This window comes from Protopterus annectens, chromosome 16.part0 (assembly GCF_019279795.1).
Source record: "Protopterus annectens isolate FY-2018-M chromosome 16.part0, PAN1.0, whole genome shotgun sequence".
NCBI classification, from domain to species: domain Eukaryota; kingdom Metazoa; phylum Chordata; order Ceratodontiformes; family Protopteridae; genus Protopterus; species Protopterus annectens.
In genome coordinates, this window is record NC_056750.1 from 736,247,011 (window position 1) to 736,273,923 (window position 26,913).

The window sequence follows — 26,913 nt, forward strand, 5'->3', positions numbered from 1 at the left end:
AGGTTTCTCTTTTATTCTTAGCTGTTACGCAAGTTAGTCTTTAAGAATATTTGTTGAGAATTCTCAGGTCCTTTAGTATGGGAAATGTATGAAATAAAACCTTATTCACTATTTACCTCATGGTTCAATTATCAATAGCGGTCACAAATTGTTACGCTAATGTAAGAGAAATTTTGGTGAATGTTTTGAGAGAAATCTCGTTCCAAAATGATGCATGTTCAAGAGCCCCTTCTTCCATTATATGTAAACCCCTTCTACACATGCTCTGTAGAATGTAGCTATGCCGCAGCTTGCTGGTATCTATGCCCAAAGCCGAACATCTGCCTGCATCATAGATGGAACTTGTCTGTTCTTGAGACAGACTACTTGTCTGTACAGGTCATTTGTACCACTTACTGCTGAATGAAGTCAAAAGTCATGATGTAGCTGATCTTGGAGTGATGCTCCACTATCACTTCTGCTGTCAAATGGGTTTGTGCAAGACACTTATGAACCTCAGCTTACATGTAAACAGGGAGTTCATAGGTAGGTACTAGGCTATCGGCCCTAGGGCCCATACAAGCCTAGCCAAAAAATGTACCCTGGCTTTCACCACCCAAGAAAATTATTTTCCTATGCCCCTGTTGAGCAGAGCCACAGAAGTGATCCCCGGGGTGAATTTCCCATTTCCCATCCAATCATCAAGATTTTTCTTGAAGTGTGCTAATGAGGAGCTCTGTTTGACATAGATAGGTAGTCTGTTCTAGAGTATGGGAAGTCTCTGGGACAGGAATCTATCCCTCCAGCATGTTCTGTTTATTGTGGTGACAAGGTTAAGGTCCCTAGAGCGTGTAGCTCTGAGGGATTGGGATTTCTTTAAGTGGAGCATGTCCAGCAGCTCTGGGTTTGACATAGCTTTGTATGTTAGGCAGAGATCACCCCCGAGTAGGCGATATGCGATGGAGTAAAGCTGTAGTTTTTTGAGATGGTCTGCATAGGGCATCTGTTTGAGGCCAGTAATCCTCTTTGTGAGGTATTTCTGTGGTCTTTCCAGTTGTTGTAGATGTCTTGTGAGGTACATACCAAAAGGGGCGTTGTACTCTATAATGGGTCTAATGAGTGATGAGTAGAGGGGAACAATGACCTCTTTTTTTCTGGATGAGAATCCTTTTGTGATGAGATGAGCCACGTAGAAAGATTTCCTGACCACTGTGGCGATGTGATTATCAAAGGAGAGACTACTGTCCACCTGTGTGGACAAGGATAAGGTCTCATCACATTTTCGGCATTAAGTAGACTACCAGCTATGTGGTAGTTCATGGGTACAGAGTTTTTACCAAAGGGGATGACAATACACTTTTTGGCATTGAGCTTCAGGCCATGGCTTTGACACCAGGAATCCGTCTAAGTGAGGCACTTTTGTAGTTTGTCCACATCGTTAGGAGTTTCGATTATGGCTCCTAGTTTGCAGTCATCTGCAAACTTTATTAGCCAAAGACCTTCTGTGCTGGCCTGCACTTCAGAGAAGTAGATACCAAACAGGAGAGGACCCAGGACTGAACCCTGTGGTACTCCACTTGTCACTGGTCTGATGTCGGATTTGGAATCCGCTACTTTCACAGTGTGGGTTCTGTCCATGAGCCAGTTGGCAACCCATCTTATGACATAGGGAATTATACCTAGTTTAGTGAGCTTATCTATAATTCCAGAGTGGGGAATGGTGTCGAAAGCCTTGGCGAGATCTATATAAGCTGTGTGAACCATTTTACCATCATCTATGGCTTTGGTGACTGCTTCAAAGAAGTCAATCAGGTTTAAGAGACATGATCTGCCTTTTACAAATCCAAACTAAGTAGGGTCCAGAGTTTGGAGATTACCAATGTCTTTGTTTATGAGTTCCATGATGATATGTTCCATGGCCTTGCAGACCAGGCTCGTCAGGCTAATGGGACGGTAGTTCCCGGGGTCTGTCGTGGCTCCCCCTTTGTGGAGTGGGATAACTGTCGCGCTGAGCCATTCAGTGGGTACAAAGCCTGAGGTGAGGCTATGATTGAACATGGTACTTAGGTAGGGTGCCAGTTCATTCTGTAGTTCATGTAGAATGCAGCCTGGGATATTGTCAGGTCCCATGGATGCTGTGTTCTTGGCTTTGGAGAGTGTTTTTTTTACCTGTGCAGCCGTGATTATAGGAACTTTGCATTCCTCCGGTATAGAGATGGGCCCTCTAGGGGGTGAGAGGGGGTAAAGTTAGCACTGAACCTATCTGCTAGGATGTTGGCAATATCAGTTGGTTCTTTATATTTAGTGCCATTATGCTGTAACTCAGGGCAGATCTGAGTGTTCCCATTTAGATTCTTGACATAGCTATAGAATGCTTTGTGGTTGTCTTTAGAGTCAGTGGCAATTTTGTTTTCGTAACTATTTGGAGGATTTTATGAGGGATCTCAACTTTTTACTGAGGTTGACCAGGGAGTTCCTCCAGTCATGGGATTTTACTCTTTTTTGCAACAGTTTCTTTCTTCTGTTGTAGAGTTTGTTTATGGCAGAGGACCACCAGATTGGCTTCCTTTTTTTGGAGGATAACATCTTGGTTCTATTAGGGATAGCATGATCCATGCACTCGTGCAAGTGCTTATAAAGTGCTTTTGTGTAGGATTCGGCAGTCATACCACTATTGTCCATCTGAATGGGTGTCATGAAGTTTGCCACTTCTGTCTTAAGTGTGAAGTTGGCTTTTGAGAAGTTTTTTATGATGGTTTCCCTAATTGGGGCTGGGGATGGGATGTGGATATCTAGGCTGATTAGCTTGTGTTCGGATCTGACCAACGAGGAATTGACCTCTGGTGTGGAACATCGGTTTCCCATGTTGGTGATGACCAGGTCTAGGATATTGCTGCCCCTGGTGGGGGTGTGAATAAGTTGATCCAAGGCGTTGGAATTTATGAATTCTAGAAAACGTTGAGCAAAAGCGTTGGTACATGAGTAGTTTTACCAGTTAATGGTGGGGTAGTTGAAATCGCCCATTATTAGGGTGTTGGGTTGTACCCTAATACTTTCCAGTGTATCAAGAAATGAGGAGTTTGAATCCTGGGGCATGGTGGGGGGTCTGTAGCAAGCAACAATTTGGATTGCGGTCTTGCCCAGAGTTAGTTGCACTTGGATAATCTCAGATGCATTATGCTGTGTAACTAGCCTGGAGGTGTGGATATCCTTAATGAATATGGACACGCCTCCGCCTTTAGTGCTTCTTTCTGGGTTAGGTGGCTGAAAGGTGTGGTATGAATTGAAGCCTGGTAATGCAGATGTGCTCTCTGGAGCTTTGAACCAGGTCTCTGTCACTGCACAGATGTCAATGTTCTCCATTTTAAGGAGTGTCTCGAGTGAGTGCATTTTGAGGTTTAGACTTCTAGCATTCAGTAGCATTGCCCTCAGATTTTGCTTGTGTGTACTGGTTACGGTGGTGAATTTGTCATTTGAACCTTGCCTAAAAAAGGCACTATAGGGGTGGCAAGAGTCTTAGCCAGTATCCGGAATCCTAAGAGCGACAGGTGCAGGCCATCTCTGGCAAAGCATCGTGGACCGTCGATCATGTCGTCCCAGGCAGACAAATACTGGATCCCCTTAGAATGACACCAGAAGCTTAGCCAATTGTTGAAGTCAATCATTTTGTCCTTGTACTGTGGGATCATTCTGGGTGATGGCAGGATGCTACTCAGGGTTAGGGTCATACCTGCCTGGGATACAAGATCAGACAGCTCCTCCATGTCTCTTTTCATGTAGTCCAGGGAGGTACATCTCAGGTCATTCACACCAACATGGACAATGACAGTGTCATATTTGTACTTATTGTGGAGTGACCTGAGTGCATGCGTTATGTGGCGGATCCTGGCACCTGGCCTGTGTGCTCTGGGGAGATGTGATGACTGAAATAAATTACAAATAATTTTCTGATTATGCTTTCTTTCCCCACTCAGCCTTTAGAGACGGTACCTCCAACATCTGTTGTCAATTAACCTCCTCTGCAAATGGAATCCATGAATGATACAAAGATATAAGGAAAATGTAAAGCTACCAGTTTCCTCTTGAAACTGCAGTCAACTACTACTGATGCTTCTAGTCATCAAACATTGCTTGTTCACATTTGCATCAATAATTCCAAAACCATGCTATGTTTAAGGTTTTAAAATATTTCAACTTAAAACTTCCACAATGGCAAACTCAACTGCATTAATATTTGACTTCTGTTTAGTGCAGGTAAAGAGATATTAACTATTGTTTTTATGATATTAATTTATATAGACAATTCTCACATTTTTCTAAATATCTCAACCACCAAGTAACAGACAGAACTCCTTAGCCTCATATAAAAGCTCTCAGTAGATGAATAAAATGCTGCTGACAGTGTGTATGTAACTTGAGTGGTTGCTGAGATATTGTAAGTTATTTACAAAATATTACAAACATAATAGTTACTGTGACTTATAAAATTAGGTTGAAGACCTAGAGCCTAAAGAATATAACCACTATAAAAATAGTTTGTGCTGAAAGGTTTGCCATTTATCTTTCATAACCCCCGTGGTTCTAGAAATATGAACATTTGTTTGAAATGCGAGGACATCATTTGATTCTGTCAAAAGGCTTAGGCTCCGCCCATTGGAAGTTACAGTGCAAACTTCCTGAGCTCCACTGGACTGAATGAGTTAAAGTAATTTAAAGAAAGTCATAGGACTTAGGTCACTAGTTTTGCCATTTATTAAATGTGCACTTGCATCTGTTACCCATATGATCACTTACACTAAAGTATGAGGTTTACTCAGAAAAAAGCAGGGATTCCTTAAGATAGAAGCATTTTTTCCATTTAAAAGCCCAGTGTAATAAAAAGCGCATTACCAATTAAAAGTGCAAAAGCCAGAAGAATATTTGGATTATATATTTCATAGTGCTATTCATGCTGCTTCATAGCATGTTTTATAGCAATACGGCACTCTGGATGATAACTTCTTTTTTGCACGTGAGTTATGAGTGTAGTAACAATGTGCCTTCAATGATTTTTCTTTTTTTTTTTTGGGTACTTTTCCATTAAACCCCTACCACTTTGCACTGTTGTGTTTTGCCGGTATTTCGTTTGCAGTTTGCAATGCCTTCTTTACTACAACACTGACAAAGACGGCATTAAAAAAATACACAAAGAAGGTTAAACCCCTACCACTTCGCATTATGTTTGGGCATGTTATGTTTCTAGAAAGCCAGTAGATTTTTACACACATTGTCCTTGACAGGAGCTTTCCTTGCATTTTCAGCTTTATTGGGTGGGTGGAGTACTGTTTTGGCTATGACCTACACCAAACAAGTACAGTGACAGAAGCTTACACTTTAGAGAAATTGTTTTATTTTACTATTGCTTTGATTCTGTTGTAATAGATGCTGTGATGTGGAAAACTCGCACATGTTCAACTCACTTGTTAAATGAAGCACCAGTTTGAGATTTGGACAAGGAAGTCTGTCTTAATAAGTACATTTGAATGTTTTATTAAAGTAGCAGTTGCGTACCTATTGGAAAAGGTTTCAAACAACTTTCAAGGTGCTGAATATTCCTTGGAGGTGTAGTTTGATTTGCATATCTACAATTGCATATCTACGTATGCTGATAACATTATCATCATTATTAAGAATCCAGTAACTTTAAGGTCCAGGAGATTTAACAATTGTTGATTTGGAATTAAAGCTAAATATAAAGGATATGGTAATATAGGTGCTACTGGAAAATATACATTTGCTACAGAGTCTGTTACCATTTTAGAGACTGCTTTTTGAGTACACTCATTTTTAGCATTTCTTTTGACAAGAACATTTACCTGTTACATTCTACTATTCTCATTATTTTGATTTATTAGGCAGAGGTTTAATGTTTATCGTTGACTTTGTAAAAAATGTTTTTGGAATTAATTTTTTCTATAAGGGTAATTCAGTAACATCTGATTGAGAGGGGTACTTACAATGCTTTAATAAAAGTTGGGTGTGGGGCTCCTTAACTCAGTAGCATTTTTGCGTATTTACATTTGCATTATAATTTGAAAGGGGTTCAGAGATATGTGTTAGGATTTTGATACATGAGGATTTTTAAAAGGCTAGACTTGCATTCCCATAAAAATTGTAGCCCTTGTATTTTATGTTCAAATAACCCAGAGTCAGGTGGGACATTTGCATCCTACCTCTAGCCATCAGGTACATGGGTGCCAAGCAAGGGGTGAATTTATGGTTTGGCAACAGTTCATCCAAATTACATTAAACAGAGTAAGGAAAGTATTTGGATTTGTGTGTAGATGATTTCAAAAATGTGGTATTCTCTATGAAACATATGTATTCCTACATGTTCTGTTTTTGTCATATAATATATTAAGATTTCTTGAGTGGATGTTTGTCAAACTTTTTCTTGCACATGTAGAGTAAATCTGCAAGGATATGGTCTGTTAAGGTTCTGTACATGAAGCAGATATTGCCCCTCTGGGAGCTTGTATGCTACAGAGGAGGATAAAGCTTTGAAATGGTCAATTTAGTTTTATGATTTAGGCCCTTGAACTTCTTAGTGAGAAGGCATTGTGGTCATTCGTGTTGTATTATGTATTTGGAAAGGTGCTGACTACAGTGTTATGATCACATAGCTGGACCTACTCACCATACCGTTTCTATTAAGCTGCATAATGAAAAAATTTTTTTTTACATTAGTGACTACATCATGATTGAATGGTGGCCATTTTTTTTCACACATAGGTCCCTAGGTCCTTAATTACCAGATCAATTTCCATGGGTGTGTTGTAGATATGATAGTTACATGGGATGTGCTTACTAAAGGTGACTTATAAATTTCTTGGCATGTAGTTTTATTCCATGGTTATGGCACAAGCTATTTGTTTGTGTAATATGTGGAGGATTTTGTTGACTTCTTGAGAATTTATGATGGCACGGCGTTTACAGTAATCTTCAAACTTGGTCAGCTATAAACCATTAACATTAGTATTGAACACAGAGGTAAATGGCAAGGGGGGTGTTCCAAGCACTGAACCCTGCGATATATCATTAGTGACAGTTTTTTGAAGGAGAGAGAGATAACTACCCTAATTTCCAGGGCTTTATTTATGAACTGATTTGCTATCCAACCATGTAAACAGGGAATACCATTTAGCTGAGAGAGTTTATCAACAATACTAAAGTGTTGGTTGCAGTCAATCTCCTTTAAAATGACTAGATATGCAGTGCACACTGCTTTTTCCCCATCCAGTGTTTCAGTAGCCTTTTTCCAAGAAGGTAACCAGGTTAACCATGTATGACTACCCTTTACAAAACTGAACTAAATGTTTGATATCAGAGATTACTTCTTTGTTGGGTGGGCTATTATAGTGCAGATATTATACAGTATGTGATGGGTTGCTTTCAGGTAGGAAATTAAGGTTTACATTTGGTTCTTTAGCAAATGAATATAGTGGGTGATGCCAACTACAGAAGATATGCATATGGGGGGGGGGGTAATTGATCTCTAAATAATTAAATTGTACCAAATCATAATGGCATGCTTTTATCATAACATTGCCAGGAACAATGTAGTAGATCATAATCATGTCTGAATCAATTAACAACAGGACAGGTGTCAAAATATAGTTGAACACTATCATTTTCTTTGGCTGACACTTAAGTAAGGTGCCTGTCAACAAATGCAAGTTAAAGACAGAGGGATTTTGTTTGGTGGAAGTGGATCAAGTTGGGGAATTCTTTTAACATGTCTTCCTTCATTTCTGACACCCTCACAGTTTTTGAATGCCTACTACAACTGTACATTCTCTCTCAGGCTTTTATTTTAAACATGTTATCATACCAGTTTATTATTACGAGTTAGGTTCCAAATGGTTTGGAAGATACAAGGAGGTACTGTACAATAAAAAATTGGTGACGGATCAAGGATTGGGAAAGATAAAGTTGTTGCAGATTTATTTTTGTTTCTTATGTTTTTTTAATGTATTTTGCTTTTTGTGTAATTGGTATTCACTTTTTGACTGCATACCTCCTTACTGTATTTGATTTTTTTGAGATGAGGAATACATTTTGTCTGTGGTGCTACTTAAGAGTACTACTTGGTGGAGATGGGGAGCAGTGGATCCAGTAATGGTGAAGACTGTTAATACTGCTGCTCCAAATTTTCAATCTGTGAAACCAATCAATTTTTCCTCACTTCAGACACAGATTACCTGATTGTCAGGTGGAATTTTACCTGGGGTAATTTTGCTTTCCTTGCTGAACCTTAATGAAGACCTCCTTGAATACTTTACTTAGCTGGAGTAGTATTAATGGGGTCAAAAAAAGAACCTTTGGGATCTGCTGAACCTGATACAAAACAGGCTTTACTTGATTTAGATGACACACACCTTGCTTCTGCTGAACATAGGGTAGCTGTGGCATTTTGCACTGGAATTAGTATGATTGATGTTGGTATTTTAGAGACAAAAATCCTTACCCTTCTTCAAAAACTGTATACTCTAGATGATGGCAATGCTTTTATTCCTTCTCTGACATGGTATTTTTCTCTTCACCCACCGGTGTGGCTGAAAATATGTTCTGGAATACCAGGAAACTGGTAAATTTTGTGTAATGAAACTGTTTAGCTATTGAACTTTAAAGTCTCAAACATCAGGTTGCTTATACATTTGGGAACTGAACCTTTATGGACTTGACTTTTGAATCATTTATTTTTCTATTTATTTAACATTTGTCGCCTGGGAGAGTCTGACTGGATACATGTCCATTTTCAGCGGAGGCCTGGGGAGAAAATCCCAGCAAATCAATTACAAGCAATTATAAGGGGTATAACAGGAACAATCATATTTACATAACATTACATAAGCAAGAAAATTAAAATTAGATACATAGAATAAAAAAAAACAAACATATTTACGATTTTTTTACAGTTAGAATGAGCCAATACACAAGTAAGAATTACAGAATAAGATACAAAGTTGAGAGTTGCATCTTGAAAGTTGCATCTTTTACAATTTTATACATTTAGATTGTGTACAAGTTTAATGTAGTAAGGTTGATAGTGGTAGGTAAAAGAACAGTCTCGACTGGTAAGATATAGAGACTAGGTATATAAGCCATACCTCTCAAACTGGAAACATCAAAAATCTGGACAAGGCCCATGAAAAATAGGTACAAATCTAACGTAAAATTTGCCTACATAATTGCATAACCCTGCCCAATCTGACAGAATTGTGGGATACCATCTTTCAAATGCAAACTGAAGAACAGAAAATCAAAATATGGTACCAGAGTCCCCAGCAGCCATTCCAATGTCCCATTACCTAGCGATTTCACCCAATTTACCATAAACATGAATGTGTGCATACTGCTTTACTTCTACAATGATTATTTGGATTTTATTTTTACATTTTATAGCACAATGCACAAATACTAATAGATATCTGCTAAACAAAGCAATACAGTCTTGCAATGAAAATAGACTTGGCATTAAAACTTCTCTGCCCTTGAAACTCACATTCATTGAAACAGCATTCAAACCCACACCACATCCAAAGAAAATGCATATGGCCAGTGGTGGATAAAGATTACCTTTGGGCAGTTTTCAAATCATAGGCCCCTTGCATACAAAAAAAGAAACATACATGCATTCTTTGATGCACGTTCCTGACTTTATTAAATTATATTCCTTGTATAATACTTGTTAGAGAGCATTTTAAACATATTGTTTGAACATTTTTCCAGAAAGCAATGAAACATTATACATGAACCAATAATGAAAAAACTGCCCAATTCAGAACATTTCCATCATAAAAGTGTACTTCCACATGCACACACACACACACATGTATATACATATATATATATATATATATATATATATATATATATATACACATATATACATATACACATGCGTATATATATATATATATATATATATATATATATATATACACACACACACACACATATATATATATATATATATATATATATATATATATAAAGAATGGCTGTAGTGTAAGCCATATGCATCTTGCACAGCTTCTCACACTTATTTTCAATTTCAGTTTGTTTTTTTTTGCGGGGGGGGGGGGGACAAAAGCCCAACATCAGGGACACATTTTAAACATTGCTTGCATAACTTTGAAAAGTTGCTAGAATTACCAACATGCACTTCACTGCCAAATCTTGAACCCAGGACCCTGTGCACAACAGTCAGAGCAACATATCACTATGCCAAATCAGCAGTTTCCTGAAAGACAGGAAGACTGAAACTTAAACGGCTATCATTTACTGAATTCAGTTCTCACTTCTCACCATAGCTCTCAACCTGTTAGCACAAAAAACCTGGAAAAAGCCAATAACGGGGGAATACAGGATTCATTTCTCACTTCTGACCATAGCTCTCAATGTCTTAGCACAAAAAACCTGGATAAAGCCAATAATGGGGGAATACAACCCCAAAACAGGGACAAATTTCAGATACTGATCTTATAAACTTAGAAAATTGCTATAATAAAAGGTTTTGTGTTACCATTTATTTTCAGAAGAATATGAAGTCTAAAATTCCAATGCCTGTGATTATTTAGTGAATCCAATCAATCAGTGATTTGCCACAAAAATCCAGAAAACCAGATGTTTAATGAGGAAAAGAACAAAAAATCTGAGACAAATTCACAAGTGGTTGCGGCTAGGGACTTTAGGCTCTTTTTACCTGCACCCAATGTGCAGGGTTTGAGCCTGAGTACCTCTAACAACCAGATGTATTCCCTTGGGGGCATTCACACACACACACACACACACACACACACACCTCAATGGAGGCAGATAACAAATACCTTAAAGCAGATGACAAAGCTCCATACAGATACTCGGCAGCAGCAAAAGCAACTAATGCTCTGGATAACTCCACCAGCAAAAGCAACTCACAACTCCGTGTAGGTAAAAATCCATTAAGCAAAGCTCTGTGGAGGCAGATAAATACCTTAAAAAGCCCAAGCAGATGACAAATACCCAATATTCTGTAGCAACAAAAGCAACTAATGCTCTGGATAACTCCACCAGATAAAACTCTACCACCAAAATACAGATAACTCCACCAGCAGTACCATCGAAATACCAAAAAATAAACTCCAACTCCATTCATTTCTGCACTCAAGCAGCCATCTGGAAAAGCATGCATGTGAGCCCTTGAGCTCAATTCTGACAGGCTGATGGAGCTGACGTCATCACGCATGTGATGACATCAGCTCAAAAAGTGCGAAAAGAAAAAAAAATTTTTAAATCGGAAATGAAGGGGTGCCACATGGGAATCATGGCACCCCATTATTTAGACTCCAAAACTCAGTAAAAACAGAGTAATTCGGTATGGTTGGGAGGTATGATATAAGCAAGTATAAAGATGGAGTAAAAAGAAAATTATTAAAAAAAAAAAAAAAAAAAAAACTGTGCCTAGCAGTATTTTATTGCCCCTATATGTATCGGTAACTGAGAGGCCAGGTGACACTGTGAGAAAGCTGGAAATTAAAAAAAAGCCCAGTTCTTCTTAGCGGTATAGTTCTGAAATAGAGAAAAGGAGATTATTGAACAGGGTGGATATGGTTGAGGAGGATAGCCTGGGAGTGAATATAAAAACATCCATGTGAGTTTTAGGTGTTCTTTGAGTAGTCTTAAATATAACCTTCGAGTCTGTTGAGGTAATAGCAGAGGATAGGAAGTACCAAGTTTTACCTATATAATTAGGAAAGAGGAGTCCCCTTGCTGTCTTTTTGCTCTTGGTGACCTTGATTAGCTTTTTATTATTAGACCGTAGTTGTCTAGGGTGAGTTTGTAGTTTTAGTAGGTTGGCCAGTGCTGGAGTTTTATCTGGAAGTAGTAGTAGTTTGTATGCAAAGGAAAGCGGAGGAAAGGACAGGAGATTAGGAAATTCAAGCTAGTCAAGTTGATTTAGGGAATGGCAGTGGTGGGATCGGTAGGGGGCACCTCTAGCAAATTTGACAATTTGATTGTAGCAGGTGTTGAGCTTGGCAATTTCTGTTTTGGGTAGGTTGGGGAATAGAGTAGAGAAGAGGTGAGTTTGACTAATTTTGTCCTGGCCGTCTGGGAGAGAAATGGTTTATTTTTATATAGACTGCCCAGTTTTTTGGGGATGTTTTTAATGGTTTGACTTGTATGTAGATTTATATGACTTGGCTTTTTGTTTTCTATACTTGTGACATACTAAAACTGATTCGCTACTGTATTCAGTTGTGTCAATAACTTTACAGATCTAGGAAAGAGTGACTTTATAACACAGAAATGAGAATATGTATGTGATACTTTTAGTTCATGTTTGAAAACCGATAAGCAGATATCTTTAATGTTGGAAAATATATTGATGGTGGAGGTATTTGGAATGGGGGTCAGGAGTCTAATATTTTAATGCATTTATAGAATGCTACTGTCTCTCACCCCCCACCCCACCACATATATATGCGTTTATTGAACTGAGTCAGAATGGTGCTTTTTCATGTTGGAGAACCTAAGTCTTGTTTCTGTGTGGGGATTTACAACATGTTATATAAACTTGCCTTGTAAAACAGTGTGTTCGTTGTGGGGAAGGGGGACGTACATGTAGTGAATTGTGCTACAACCTGTTCTATATGTGGCTTAGACCACCATATGAAGGTGGGTAGATGTGCAATCAAAGTCTGTGCTTTAGAGCAAGAGGATTTGGGGGAATATTGCAGTACCCGAATCTGTATCCTTTGTGCTGGGGGGGCTAAGCAAGCAGAATCAGTGTCCCTTGTATAGTACAGGGATTCCGACTGTATCCTTGGATTTGTCTTTACAGCAGTTCTCCCTTAGTGTAGTTACTCAGCAGTATGAGATGGTTGGAAATTCCCCAGTGGATCATTTGTGTATGTTATCTAAAGTATGATACTAGATCTGTTGAGGGGCGGGGGGGGGGGGGGTTATGTTACACTGACATGTCTGTTTTGTCAGAGGGTAGTGCTGGTAATGGGGGAGGGGGCTAGGAGCTCTTTTGCTATGGAGCATGATACTGATAGGATTACTATTAGCAATCAGGCTCCAAAAAGTAAGTATAAGCTACTCAGCAAGAAAAAACATTAAAAAGTGATGGAGACAGTTAAATTATCTATATTATCATTAAATGCTAACAGTATGTTAATGAGACGATTAGCATGGTGATTAGGTGATGCATAGAACTGAGGGTGTATATTTGTTTAGTGGCTCTTACTTCTTTCAGTTTTCCAGGTGTCTCACTTCGTGATACTTTGGAATATAGCAGTTTTGTGGAGTTTTGGAATGGACAGTTGCCTTGGTATTATGGTTCACTTTTGTGATAAACAGATTCAAGTTGTGATTATGACTACTATTCATCCAGAAAAGATTATTTTGCTGGACTTTCAACTGCAACAGAATGCTATTTGAATAGTGGTTTTGTATGCTTATATAGACTCCACTGAGACGTTCTGTTTATTTGATCATTTGAAGTCTTTCTTGCAAGTGAAAGTGAACATCCTTGCTGAAGGAGATTTTAATTCTGATATGCATAGCCCCAGTAGTATGCTGAATGGAGGGAACCCATGGATTGTAAAGAAAGTACAGTTGTGTACACTTACCATAAATGTAGATGTTGGAGTGTATTCACTGTTGCAGTCCTAACAAATGGGTTAAGGACGTCAGGGCATCCGATACAAAAGGAGGTAGCTGACATCACTTCCTCAGTCTTTCTTGCCATAACAGACAAGAGCCCCCAGAAAATAAGGCTTAAATCAAAAACCAGTTTGACAAATAAATTAAGCCTGTACCTCAGGATAAGAGAATAGGAGAGGACCACAAAATGGGGGAAGAAGGGAGGGAAACCAGGACTGCAACAGTGAATACACTCAAACATCTACATTTATGTTAAGTGTACACACCTGTACTATGTTCACAGTGTTTCACTGTTGCAGTCCTAACAAATGGGTTGATTACCCAAGCCCAGAGTAAAAAGGGGGGAGGAATCAACAACTACAAGGCTAGGAGATAATACCCTGCAACACCGCAGTGGCAAACCCTGCCCTGGCTCTGGAAAACAGAGGTAAATTATAATGCTTTGTGAAAGTGTGAACAGAAGACCATGTGGCAGCCTCCAAAATGTCTTTAGTAGGGACACCCCTTAGAAAGACTGCAGAAGTGGAAGCCGCTCTAGTAGTGTGGGTCCTAACCCCTTGAGGCAAAGCTTTGCCATGAAAGGAATGACAAAATGTAATGCAATGTGCAATCCATTTAGAAATGATCTGCTTAGAAATAGCCTTGCCCTAGGCTCCAGGGTCAAAACTAATGAATAACTGTGCTGATTTCTGAAGGTCATTAGTCCTGTCCAGGTAAAACCTGAGCTGTCTGTGCACATAAAGAGAATGTAGGATTCTTTCACATCTATTGTGAAGATTAGGAAAAAAGGAAGGAAGGTGTATGGACTGATTAAGAGTCAGACTGGAAACCACCTTAGGCATAAAGGAGGGATTGGTCCTTAGAGAGACTATCTGCATAGAAAATAAGAAAAGACTCCATGGCCATCAAAGCCTGCAGCTCCGAAACCCTCCTTGCTGAAGTTATAGCCAAGAGGAAGGTGGTCTTCCAAGAGAGAAACTTTAAATCTGTAGAGGCAGCTGGCTCAAAAGGAGGAAGAATGAGTTTCTCTAGAACAAAATTAAGATCCCAGGCTGGAGTAGGTGCTCTTCTGGGAAGTTTTAGATTGCAAGCACCTCTGAGAAACATTTTCATCAGGGGATGAGAGAAAATGGGCTATTCAAGAGAACTATGAGTAGAGATGGTTGAAGCATGGATCTTGATAGATTTAAAAGAAAGTCCACCCTGAAGCACATCAGCCAGGTATTCTAGGATCAGCGGAAGGGTAGCTTGAGAAATAGACTCCCCTCTAGCCTGCATCCATTGAGAGAACCTTTCCCATTTGCCAGCATAGGATTTCCTAGTGCTAGGCCTCCTGTCCTTCTTCAGCACGTCAACTACCTGTTGGGAAAGGGAGGAAAAAAGGGAACGAGTCAATGAGCAATGCGGCCAAATGGAGACATTGAAAATGAGGCTATAGAAAGTTTCCTCTTTCCTGAACCAAAAGATCTGGCTTCAGAGGAAGATGCCATGGAGGAAGATGGGAGGATACCAATGCTGTCTGGGCCAGTCCGGAGCTATGAGAATAGTCCTTGGATGTTCGTCCCTGATCTGCACTAATACTCTGGGAAGAAGAGGAAGAGGAGGGAAGGTGTACCCTGATAGCAACGTCCAAGGGTAGGACAGAGCATCCACTTCCCAGGCTCTGCTGTGCTGCTGTCTGGTGCAAAAGAGGTAGCAGATGGTTGTCTGGGGAGGAGAAAAGATCCACCTGAGGAGTGCCCCAATGTTGAATGATGCTGTAAAAGACTGCTCTGTTTAGCTGCCACTCATGAGGATCCAGGATTTGCCTGCTCAACTGGTCTGCCAAAACACTGAACCTTCTTGGAAGAAACTCAACTAGAGGATGCAGGTCTAGGGATGCTACCATGGACCAAAGATTCATGCTTTGCCTGCACAGGGAGTAAGAGTGAGTCCCTCCAAGTTTGATGACATACCACATGACCATAGTATTGTCTGTCCTGACAAGCAGGGTCCCTGGAGAAAGATGATGCTTGAAAGCTAGTAAGGCCTGCTGAACTGCAATCAACTCTTTTAGATTTATGTGCAGGTGCACCTGCTGGGCATTCCAACATCACTGTATGCATCTGACATGCAGGTGTGCTCCCCAGGCATAGTCAGATGCATCTGTAGTCAGAACGTGAGTGACAAGAGGTGTCCGAAAAGGCATGCCTTTATTTTGTAGACAGGCTGTTGCCCACCATATTAACTCCATCTGCAGAGTTGGAAGCAGAGGGAATCATCACATCCAGGTCCTCTGAGCGTTGACATCAAATGTTCTTGAGGTATCATTGCAATTTCCTCATATTCAGTCTTGCATATGGAATCATGAGAATACAAGATGCCATGAAACCCAGAGCTTGCAGGGAGCTGGGACAGGCTTGCCAAGTCCTTGAAGTAAACTGAAAGAGTTGTCTGCTTCTCCTGGGTGAGATATATAATCTGAGTTCAGACTCGCTTCCTGGAATGTTATCTCCTTGGATGGTACCATTTTCGATTTTTCCACATTGATAGTGTAACCCAGGGAAGAGAGAAGAGTCTTTACGAATTCCAGATCCTTTAATAGCTGTTCCTGAGAACTTGCTTGAATCGGACGGTCATCCAAGTATGGGTAAATCTGAATTTTCTTCAGCCTGCAAAAAGCAATGACTTGGGCCAGGTACTTCACGAAGAAACTGGGATAAGTAGATAAGCCAAAGGACAGCACAGAGAATTGGTAATGTTGCTTGCCCACTCTGAAACTAAGGTACTGCCTGCAACTTTCCCTGATAGGAATTGTACAGATAAGCCTCTGAGATCCAAGGTTACCAGCCAGGAATCCTTTTCTAGAAGTGGTAGCAACTGATGTAGAGTGAGCATTTTGAACTTTGGAATTACAAGAAGAGTGTTCAGAATGGAATGATCCAGGATAGGATGCCAGATGCCTTCTTTTATGGAACTAGAAAAAGCCTGGAATAAAAGCCCTGGCCTACCTGCTAAGCAGGGACTGATTCTATCGCTCCCAGATAAGAGAGACAAAATTTGTTTTTCTACTTCTGCCTTTTGGTTTGTAGGAACGTCCGGGAATCCCTTGGGAGCTAGAAAGGTGCGGAAAGAAAACTTGTGCCCTAAGAACACTGTTCTGTGCACCCATTTGTCATCTGTGATAGTGGCCCAGACATCTGCAAAAAGGGACAACCTACCCCCTAAAAGACTCTCCCAGCAAGCAATAACAGGCAGAAGTTGTAAAATGTCATTGAGAGTGTTTTGACTGAGATGCAGGCTTGGAGCTTTCCCCTTTTGAAGTGGAAACCCGCCAATGACTAGACCTTTGAGAGGTAGCCCCATGCCCCCTAGAAGATTTGTAACCTCTAGTCCTGGAACAGTTCTGTTTGCTGGTATCAGGAAAGGTCCAACTCTTGGAAGGGTAATTCCTGCTAAAGCGAGGAGGTTGAACTTGCAGAACATCCTTTAACAGTTTGCATGGACTTGGCCTTATCCTCCATCTTCTTCAGTACATCCTCTGCTTTGCTGCCAAAAAGACTTTATGCAAAGGTACATCCAAAAGTTAAGCATTGACAGGGTCTGCTGGAGGCCTCAAGGATGTCAAAACCATAATGCAAAGAATGCTTATTGACCAGACTGGTTGAATTCAGTAAATCCTGCATGTCTTTACTCTCTGCCAAAAGAGGTACACTTGCTATCCTAGACTTAATAGCCTCCAAGGTGTAATTCAGCATATGGAAAAGACAACTGGTAGCCCTAATAGCTAGGGTGGCAGAGGTATAAATCTTCTTGCCTCACCTATCTAGGTTCCTAGACTCCCTGTCTGAGGGAACAGGATTCCTGGTAACAGTGGCCTTAACTCCTTTGGGGTCCTGAGAAATAACCTCTGGATCAGCCAACGGACTCCTGAAAAGAAAAAGATGAGAATCAGGGGCTCTGTAGTACCAGTCAGGTTTCCTGGGAGCAGGAGGAACCGAATTTGAAGACAAGGAATTTTCCAGAAAAACATCAACAACTTCCAACACAGAGGGAAATAGCAAGAGGCCTATGCCGAGGTAAATCCAGAAACTCCCTAATCCATTACTTGAATTGAGGATAATCCTGACTTTCACATTTAAAATATCCTCTGAGGGTATTTAATGTATCACCAAAAGAGAAAAACTCTGGAGGAGAGGCCAAATGGATGGGCTCCTCTGCATCTGAATCCTCAAAGGAGAAAAAGCCTGAGAAAATCCATCAGCAGAAATGCTGGAAGAATCAGAACCAGAGCAGGACAAATCCATAGGGGAAAGCATCCCTACTCCTTTTAGGAAGAGGAGGCTGAGAACCCCTAATAAGCATCAACAAATCATTAGCCACTTTAACCATTTGGGATTGAGGGGAATGAGAAGAAGCTGGAGCCTGCCTTTTCACAGGCTAACAAATGGAAGACTTACCTACAAGTCTGAAGGATTCAGGAGGCCTGGCAACTGCCGAAGTTGCAGCAGAGGTTGAAGGAAGACGTTTGCTGTCAGAACGCAAAATGGAGGTCTCTGACACCGGAGTCAGCTTAGCGGCCCCAGCAGAAGAGGTGACAGGTAACAGGTTGGAAAGCAAAATGGAGGCTGAAGGCCTAAGGGATTCAGACTCGATCAAGGCCTGCAGTTGTACATCAGTGGACTGCAAAGTCGTCTCACTGGCTACCGCCTGACTGACGACCAACATAACGTCATCCGAGGACTTAACTTTCTGAGGCCTGTCACGGTCCTTATCCTTACTTTTCTTCAGAACATCCAAAGCCTGAAGACCGGCGGATGCCATACCAATAAACGTAGGCCAAACTCCAAAATGCCTAGACAAAATCTTAGCCTGACGACGGATATTACACGGATTAAAGGAGGCACAGAGATCACACTTGGGAACGTTGTGGTCAAGGCCTAAACAAATGATGCAATAGGAATGAAAATCTCTATGGGGAATCTGCTTTCCACAGGTAAGGCAATTATTAACTTTTTCTGACATTCGTTAAGGCAAGAAAAGAGGATCCCCAATGGGGTACTTAGCTGTAGTAGACTTCAACTCTTGTAGTTGGAAACCAACAAAGGTAAGCTGCCAACCAGCACTCGTGCATGAAAAGCTTCTGCTTCGGGCTCTGTGGCAAGGAAGACTGAGGAAAGTGATGTCAGCTGCCTCCCTTTTGTATCGGATGCCCTGACATCCTTTACAACTGACAGCAACCAACGTCATTTTTACTTACCTTTGGTATTCTGGCCGACTGAGTGCTACCGGGAGCCAGATAACCTGTTTGTTAGGGCTGCAACAGTGAAACACGATGGACATCCACTGCTTACAGAGGACTTGCAAATAACTAGTTTGTTTTTTATACCTAGGTGGTCTCATCAGACTGACTATTATTTTCTAGATGTTGATTGCTGTAGGCTTCTAGGTTTATGTTAGTTTTACCGATCACTGTTCAGTATGGGGGAGTTTATCATATGTTTCTCGCTTGCATCTCCAGTAAGAAAGGGACAGATGATGTTTTTGTTTTATTGGGTGACATGAACATCAGATGAGGTGATGTGTGGCAGCTATGGTCACAGTAACATGTGGTCTTTTTATCCATCCTGTAAATGTTATTGGTTGACATTTATGATGAAGTATGGTAGAGTATAATAGGATAGAACTGCATCTTTGAAAGCCCATTAACAGTTCTGTGGTGGGACAACTGAAAGCATCGACAGTGATGACTAGTTTTGGTGCTATAAGAAAGCAAAGTTATATGCATGAATAAAACACACATGCCTACTGGGATTAACCCTGTAAAAACAGTGTACAATATGTTTTAGAAATAAGTGTAGCTAGTGCCAGATGGAGAGATGTATTATTTGTATTAACAGGCTTTAGAAAATAGAGGAAAATAAGAGAAGTTTCTTAAAGCTTAATACATAGAGAGGCCGAGGAACTAATTACTATCAATATATCTTATGATGAAATGACCCAAATGTGTTACAGCAATTAATTATGATCCTCAAAACTGGTGCCCTGCCTGGCTTCGTGTTTGGCATAAGATTATTAAAACTTTTGACAGCAATTCTCTTACTTTCTCTTTGTTAAAAGTCAGCGGATATTAAAAATCGAAAAATTGTCCCATTAATAAGAATTCAATCTACCATTTTCAAAATCATGAGAGACAATTACTTTAATATGAGTTAATGGAGCTTTTTAAATGAATTTATAACTATCCTAATTTTCTCCTTAACTCAGAAGTTTACCTTTTACTATTTTCTCTTCTGAAAAACGTTTTGTTCCGGGAATTCTTGCACAAAAATTATCACAGCTATTGGATTACTTTGAATTGCCTATCTTAGCACTAAATGCAGACATCTGAAATTTAACTTTGGAGCAATAACTCCAAACAAAATTTGTTTCAGAATCTTGCTTCTGCTCTGAATATGTCAGAGGCTATATTTGTTTCATATAAAATGTATATCAAACCAAGGTTTAAGCAAACCTGTGTGAATGCATAATATTGGACCAAACAAATTGATAGTCTTATCAAAGATGATCTTAAAAAAACATTCAGTATTACTGAGTGTAAATTTTATTCCTTTTCAAAAATTATATTACACCCAATTTATGATTTTAAATACTGCTTACCTAATTCCTGTTTAATGAGATTATTATAATCTTCCAGTTTTGTAGTTTATGTAGATCAGCTGGAGATTAACTTTTTGCTGAACATTACTATGATGTACATGTTCGCATTTACATCGAAAACATTTTCGGTACAAACGATGTGCATATTTCAGCCCTGTTGGGAACCATTTTTAGTCCTCGCTGGTTGAGACGGCAATAGTGCCTATCTTGCAGTCATTATATACCTGGCCAACCACATATCAGTGATATTGGCATGGATATCTGCAGAATAAGTGACCAAAGGGAAAAGTCCCAACACTGATCTCTGTATACCCCACTAGTTAGAATTTTATGTTCAGAGGCAGAACCAATAAATTTCACTTGGAATATGTTATACAATCAGTTTGCAATCCAGAAGACATAATTTGGATTTACATTAAGTATGTCTGCTTTTAAATGATACCAGCATGGGTGGGGGGTAGTAATGTCAAAAGCCTTGATTAGGTCAAGTTAAGTAACATGCACAGACATACCACTGTCCTCAGATTCTGTAACTATTTCTACATTAAAGAGACAAAATACATGCCTCTCAAAACCAAACTGGTTAAAAACTCTATGGCTGTGATTGTAAAGCTGTTGAGGATGATTGGTCTATAATTACTAGCATGTAGAGAAGGGTCACCCTAATGTAGAGGAGTCACAGTGCCTATTCTCCAGGCAACAGGAAAAATACTGCAGACAGAGTGAAGTTTACCAGTTTAATTACAAGCTCAGATACGGCATACCTGGCATGATGGAAATGCAGACCAGTATGTTATCTAGTTACAGGCAAACATTATTTTTAAACTTTGGCAGGAATTCTAAGACTTGTTCAAAATTGATTTTCGGAGAAGCTACATTTCAGGTATAGCTGGAGAAACAATGAGGGTAGGTAGGGTGAACTTAGCAGTAAATCTGAATGCTAATATATAAATTAAATCCTTGGGATGTGTGACATTTTTATGGGTGACCACCTTGCATCTTAGAAAATTATTCCATTATTTCCATACATAACTGAAGAAAGACTTGTTTCCTCTGGTGTATGAAACAACCATTAGTTCAAAGTCCACTTCAACATTTTCTATGCAGCTCTTTACATGATGGTAAAAACTGGAGGTGAATGTGCCAAGTGTCTAATTTTTTCGATTTGTGGAAATTTTTCATAGGTCTTGTACAAGTTGAAATAGGTTTGTCCTTGTAAGTCCTTAAAGAAGGCTTCGTTTGGTGGTGGTATGGAGCCATTAAGACTGGCGGACATAAAATGAAACTACTGATTTCCTTCTTATATGCTTCTACCATATCAGCTGATAATACAGTGGACCATTCAGGTCCAGCCTAAGGGAATGGCAGACTTGGTGGCAGCCTTAGGCACTATTGCTGGAGAAGAAATGTTCGCATTTATTGAGCGAGTGAGTCAGTGAATTTACTTTTTTGTACATTTACTTACAGCTATGTATTTCTTTAAAATAATGAATGCTGTTAGAAATCCTATCATGATGCACTTCACAGCAAAAGCAAGCTGCTTTAGAAGTTGAGACCATGCTGTTTTGAAGTATAAATCAGCACTGTTGATTAACACTAAATCAGATTTTTGACTTCCTGATTTACTGTAACATGAGAAACTGCAACTCAGGAGTTTTTGAACACCCATAAAGGCAACAAGTTGAAATAATTTATTGTGGCCATCATCTCTTTCACATTTCTTTAAGTAAAACTCAGAATATCTATGTTGAAGAGAGAAACTCAGAATATGGTTGAAATCAGAAGGCAAGTAACTATTTACTTGAAAACAATCAATGGTATAGCTTACATATTAAAACTGTGTGTCCAAGAATATGTTGAAATATTTTTCTGCCAACTACGGTACACTGTAGGAGTGCTTTGTGTAAGCAGTAGCAAACTTGCTTTGTGAGCATCTGATCACATGTGTATGTGTGTGTGCTTGGAGGAGGGATATTTGTGTGTATGCTGATATTTTTCAGTGTGTGTGTGTGTGTGTATTATATATATATATATATATATATATATATATATATATATATATCTGTGTGTTTATGTGTAAGGAAGGGAGGAATATGTTCATAAAAATCACCAAGGCTTTTATTGATCGGCATTTTATGTGTACTCTTCACTATCAAAAAAGTCAATGTCAGATGTGCATTTTGCATGGGGCAGACTATTGAGAGCTTAAAATACAATTTATGGTATTTTTGACTACAGTGAAGGACCATCCAATGTTTTAACTTTCAGACTTTTTTGTATCGACGTTTCTCAGCATTCTTTGAGCAAATGTGTTTAGGTCAACAGTGACCAACCTGTGGACTGGTGAGCACATCCAAAGTTGTACTCACCTTTGAGTACTCTCTTTTGCCTGCCCTACCCCTGCATAAAACATTTAAATAAACTGGTATTTGGCTGGTTCATAGGTTCATACTAGGCTATCTGCCCTAGGGCATTTATAAGCCTAGCCAGAGTGTGTTTGGCTTTCGCCACCCATTTTAAATCAATTTTTCTATGCCCTTTTTCGAGGTTAGTATACTGTGCCTCTGTCTATCAGTGACACAGAAGTGATACCCGTGGTAAACCTACGATCTCCCATCCACTCATCAAGATTCCTCTTGAAGACAGTCAATGAGGGACTCTGCCTAACCTGGACTGGGATTTTATTCCAGAGTGAAGGGAGCCTCTGGGTTATGAATCTGTTCCTCCAGCATGTCCTATTTATTTCAGTGCTGAGGTTCAAGTCTCTCGAGCACGTAGCTCAATGGGATTTGGATTTTCTGAGGTGCAGCATGTCCATTAATTCGGGTTGGACATGGCTTTATCGTCAGGCACAGATCGCCTCTGAGCAGGCGGTATGCCACTGAGTAGAACTGGAGTTTCTTTAACCGGGCAGCATATGGCATCTGTTTGAGCCCTTTGATCCTCTTGGTGAGGTACTTTTGGGGTCTTTCCAGTTGCTGCAGGTGTCTGGTAAGGTACATCCCAAAAGGGGCATTGTACTCAATTATGGGCCTGATGAGGGATGAGTAAAGAGGCACAATGACCTCCCCTGATCTAGATGTGAATCCCTTTTATGATTAGGTGGGCTATATAAAATGTTTCTCTAACCACTTTGGCCATGTGGTTGTCAAATGAGAGATTGCTATCAACTTGGGTCCCCAGGTCCCTAATTACTTCTTCTGTACTTAATGGATTACCACCTATGTGGTAATCTGTGGGCACTTTGATTTGGTCAAAGGGGATGACTATACACATTTTGGCATTTAGCTTGAGGCCATGGCTCTGGCACCAGTTGTCTGTTTCTATGAGGCTCTTTTGGAGGATGCTTGTGTCAGCTGGAGAGTCGATTATGGTGCCCACTTTGCAGTCATCTGCGAACTTGGTCAACTACAGTCCTTCCATGTTGGCCTGTACCTCCGAGAAATATATACCGAACAAGAGGGGTCCCAGGACTGAGCCTTGTGGGATGCCACTTGTAACTGGTTTGGAGTCTGACATGGCTCCAGCAATCCTAACCATGTGGGTTCTGTCCTTGAGCCAGTTTGCAACCCCATCTAGTGACATAGGGGGTTTATATTTAAGCTGGTGAGCTTATCTATAAAGCCTGAGTGGGGTATTGTATCGAAGGCTTTTGCGAGGTCCAGATAGGCTGTGTGGACCACCTTCCCCTCATCAATGGCCTTGGTGACTGTTTCAAAGAAATCAACCAGGTTTAAGAGGCAAGATCTGCCCTTAAAGCCGAACTGGGTAGAATCCAGTGTCTGTAGGTCCCCAATATCTTTATTTATGAGGTCCATGATGATCCATTCCATAGCTTTGCAGACCAAGCTACTCAGGCTTATGGGGCGATAGTTTCCAGGATTCATTGAGGCACCACCTTTGTGGTTGCTGTACGCCACTCTTTGGGTACATATCCTGTAGTAAGGCTGAGAATGAACAGTAGTTTCATGTTTGGGTTTAGCTCTTCTTGGAGTTCATGTTGGACGCAGCCCGGGACACCATCTGGTCCCATTGATGCTGTGTTTTTTGCTTTGGAGAGGGCGGCTCTTAACTTAGCATCTGAGATGTCAGGGGAGCAGCAGTCTGCTGGGATAGTTATTTGCCCTTTTAGTGGGGAGGGGGAGGGTGGAGAAGTTTGCACTAAACCTGTCAGCTAGGATGTTGACAATGTCTGTGGGTTCGGTGTATTTTTTGTCATTTTGGACTAATTCTGAGCATATCTGGGAATTCCCACCCAGGTTCCTAACATAACTAAAGAAAGCCTTGTGATTATCCTTAGTGTCCTCTGCAATTTTTCTCTCGAAGCTGACCTTAGACAATTTTATGAGTGCCTGTAGTTTTTTGCTAATACTGATCAGAGATGCCTTCCCTTTTTGGGATTTTGCTCCATCATGTAGTAGCTTCCTCCTTCTCTTGTACAGTTTGTTTATGGCTGGGGTCCACCAGACAGGATGTCTGCCTTTGGAGGATTGGGTCTTGGTTTTATTTGGGATTGCATGATCAATGCATTCCTGTAGGTGTTCATAAAATGTGTTTATAAAGGATTCTGCAGTCTGGGCCATATTTTCCACAGGCCCGGGGGCTTTGAAGGATTTCACCTCGGTTTTGAAGAGTGTGAAATTTGCTTTATTGAAGTTTTTCACTGTGGTTTTCTGGGCAGGGGGTGGGGTCAGTATGTTAATATCCAGTGAGATTAGTTTATGGTCTAATCTTACCAGTGAGGGATACACTTCTGGTCTGGAGCACAGAGTCCCCATGTTGGTGATGATCAAGTCCAGTATGTTTTCCCCTCTTGTGGGAGTGGTAACAAGTTGTTCCACAGCATTTGAGTTTATAAATTCTAGGAACCTTTGGGCTAGGGTGTTGTAGCTAGAATAATGCTCCCAGTCTATGTTTGGGTAGTTGAAGTCGCCCAATATAATAGTGTTTGGAGAGACCTTCATATTTTCGGGTGTTCTCAGGAAGGCCGAGTGGGGTTCCTGGGTTTGGGAGGGTGGTCTGTAGCAGGCTATAAACTGGAAGGTAGTTTTACCCACTGTTAGTTGTACATGGATAGTCTCTGATGCTTCATGCTGTGCCACCAACCTGGAGGTGAGGGTATCTTTGACGAATATTGATACTCCCCCTCCTTTTGTGGTTCAGTCCAAGTTTTGGGGCCGAAAAGCATGGTATGAGGTATAACCTGGTAGTGCTGGGGTGCTCTCGGGAGCCCTGAACCATGTTTCTGGTACTGCACAGATATCAATGTTCTCCACGCTAAGGAGAGTTTTGTGTGTGTGCATCTTGAGGTTTAGACTTCTGGCGTTGAGTAGCATTACTCTTAGTTTCTTATCCCTTGTGATGCCTATGGATGTGGGTTTGTCTTTTGAGCCTTGACAAAAAAAGGCACTATGGGGGTAGCAAGAGCCTTTGCCAATATCCAAAAGCCCAGGGGTGACAGGTGCAAGCCATCCTAAGCGAAGCATCGTGGCTTGTCGAGCATGTCATCCCAGGCTGACAGGCATTGGATCCCCTATGAATGATACCAATACTTAAGCCAGTTGTTGAAATTGATCATCTTGTCTTCATATTGTGGCATCATTCTTGGTGAGGGTAAGATGCTTCTCAATGTCAGGGTCATACCGGCCTAGGCTACATGCTCAGAGAGCTCCTCTATGTCTCTTTTCATGTAGTCCAGGGAGGTATGTCTCAGGTCATTCACACCAGCATGGACAATGACTGAGTCATATTTGTACTTGCCTTGGAGTGACCTGAGTGCTTGTGTTATGTGGCGGATTCTTGCCCCCGACAGGCAGCTCACCATGATCTTCTCCTTGTTCAGCCTGGTGAGCGGGACTTAAGTGCGCCTGACAATAGTCTCACCTATTACAAGTGTATCAGGTGTGTTGTTTAGCCTTAAGGGCTGTGGCTGTTCGGCACACTGGCTTTGTGAGCTATGTGTTGCACGTGTTTTGTTTTGGGGTAGCAGTTGCTTGGTTGTCTGCTTTGGAGGTCTCTGCTGCTTAGGCAGATTTTTATTTAGAGCCTCTGAGTATGTTTTTGTGTGTTTATGTGTTTGGTTTGCTGTCATGGTAGGTCTATGTGAGACTGGAATTGTAGTGAGTGTGGTTTCCTTCTCCTCCTGACTGGTTACGCCAGTACTGAGTTGAGAGATATGGTTGCATCTCTCATGGAATTTGTTGGGAGGAGGAGAGGGCTGTCTGTGTACATGAGACAGTTGTAAAATTGCCTCAAGATTCCCAGATTCACCAGCTGGACCAGAAAGGTGATTGACAACTGACCTTTGGACATGCTAGAATAGTATTGGGAATTCCTTTATAATTGAAAAAAAGGGCCAATGGGGAACAAGGTACTCAAGGGGAGTTTGTGAGTGTGTAGTGCTTTTAATTTTCTCCCTGTACTGGGTAGAATGAGGTAATGACACTAGACTGGGTGGAGGGTCCCAGAACAAATTTACACTAGGGGCGGGCAACTGCAAAGCCACCAACTATAAAAACACTATACCAACAGGAGGGAGGTGTGGAAACAAACTGCAGAAATGTTTCTCACAGTTGAAAAGCAGCAGTGAGCCTTTAAATGAAA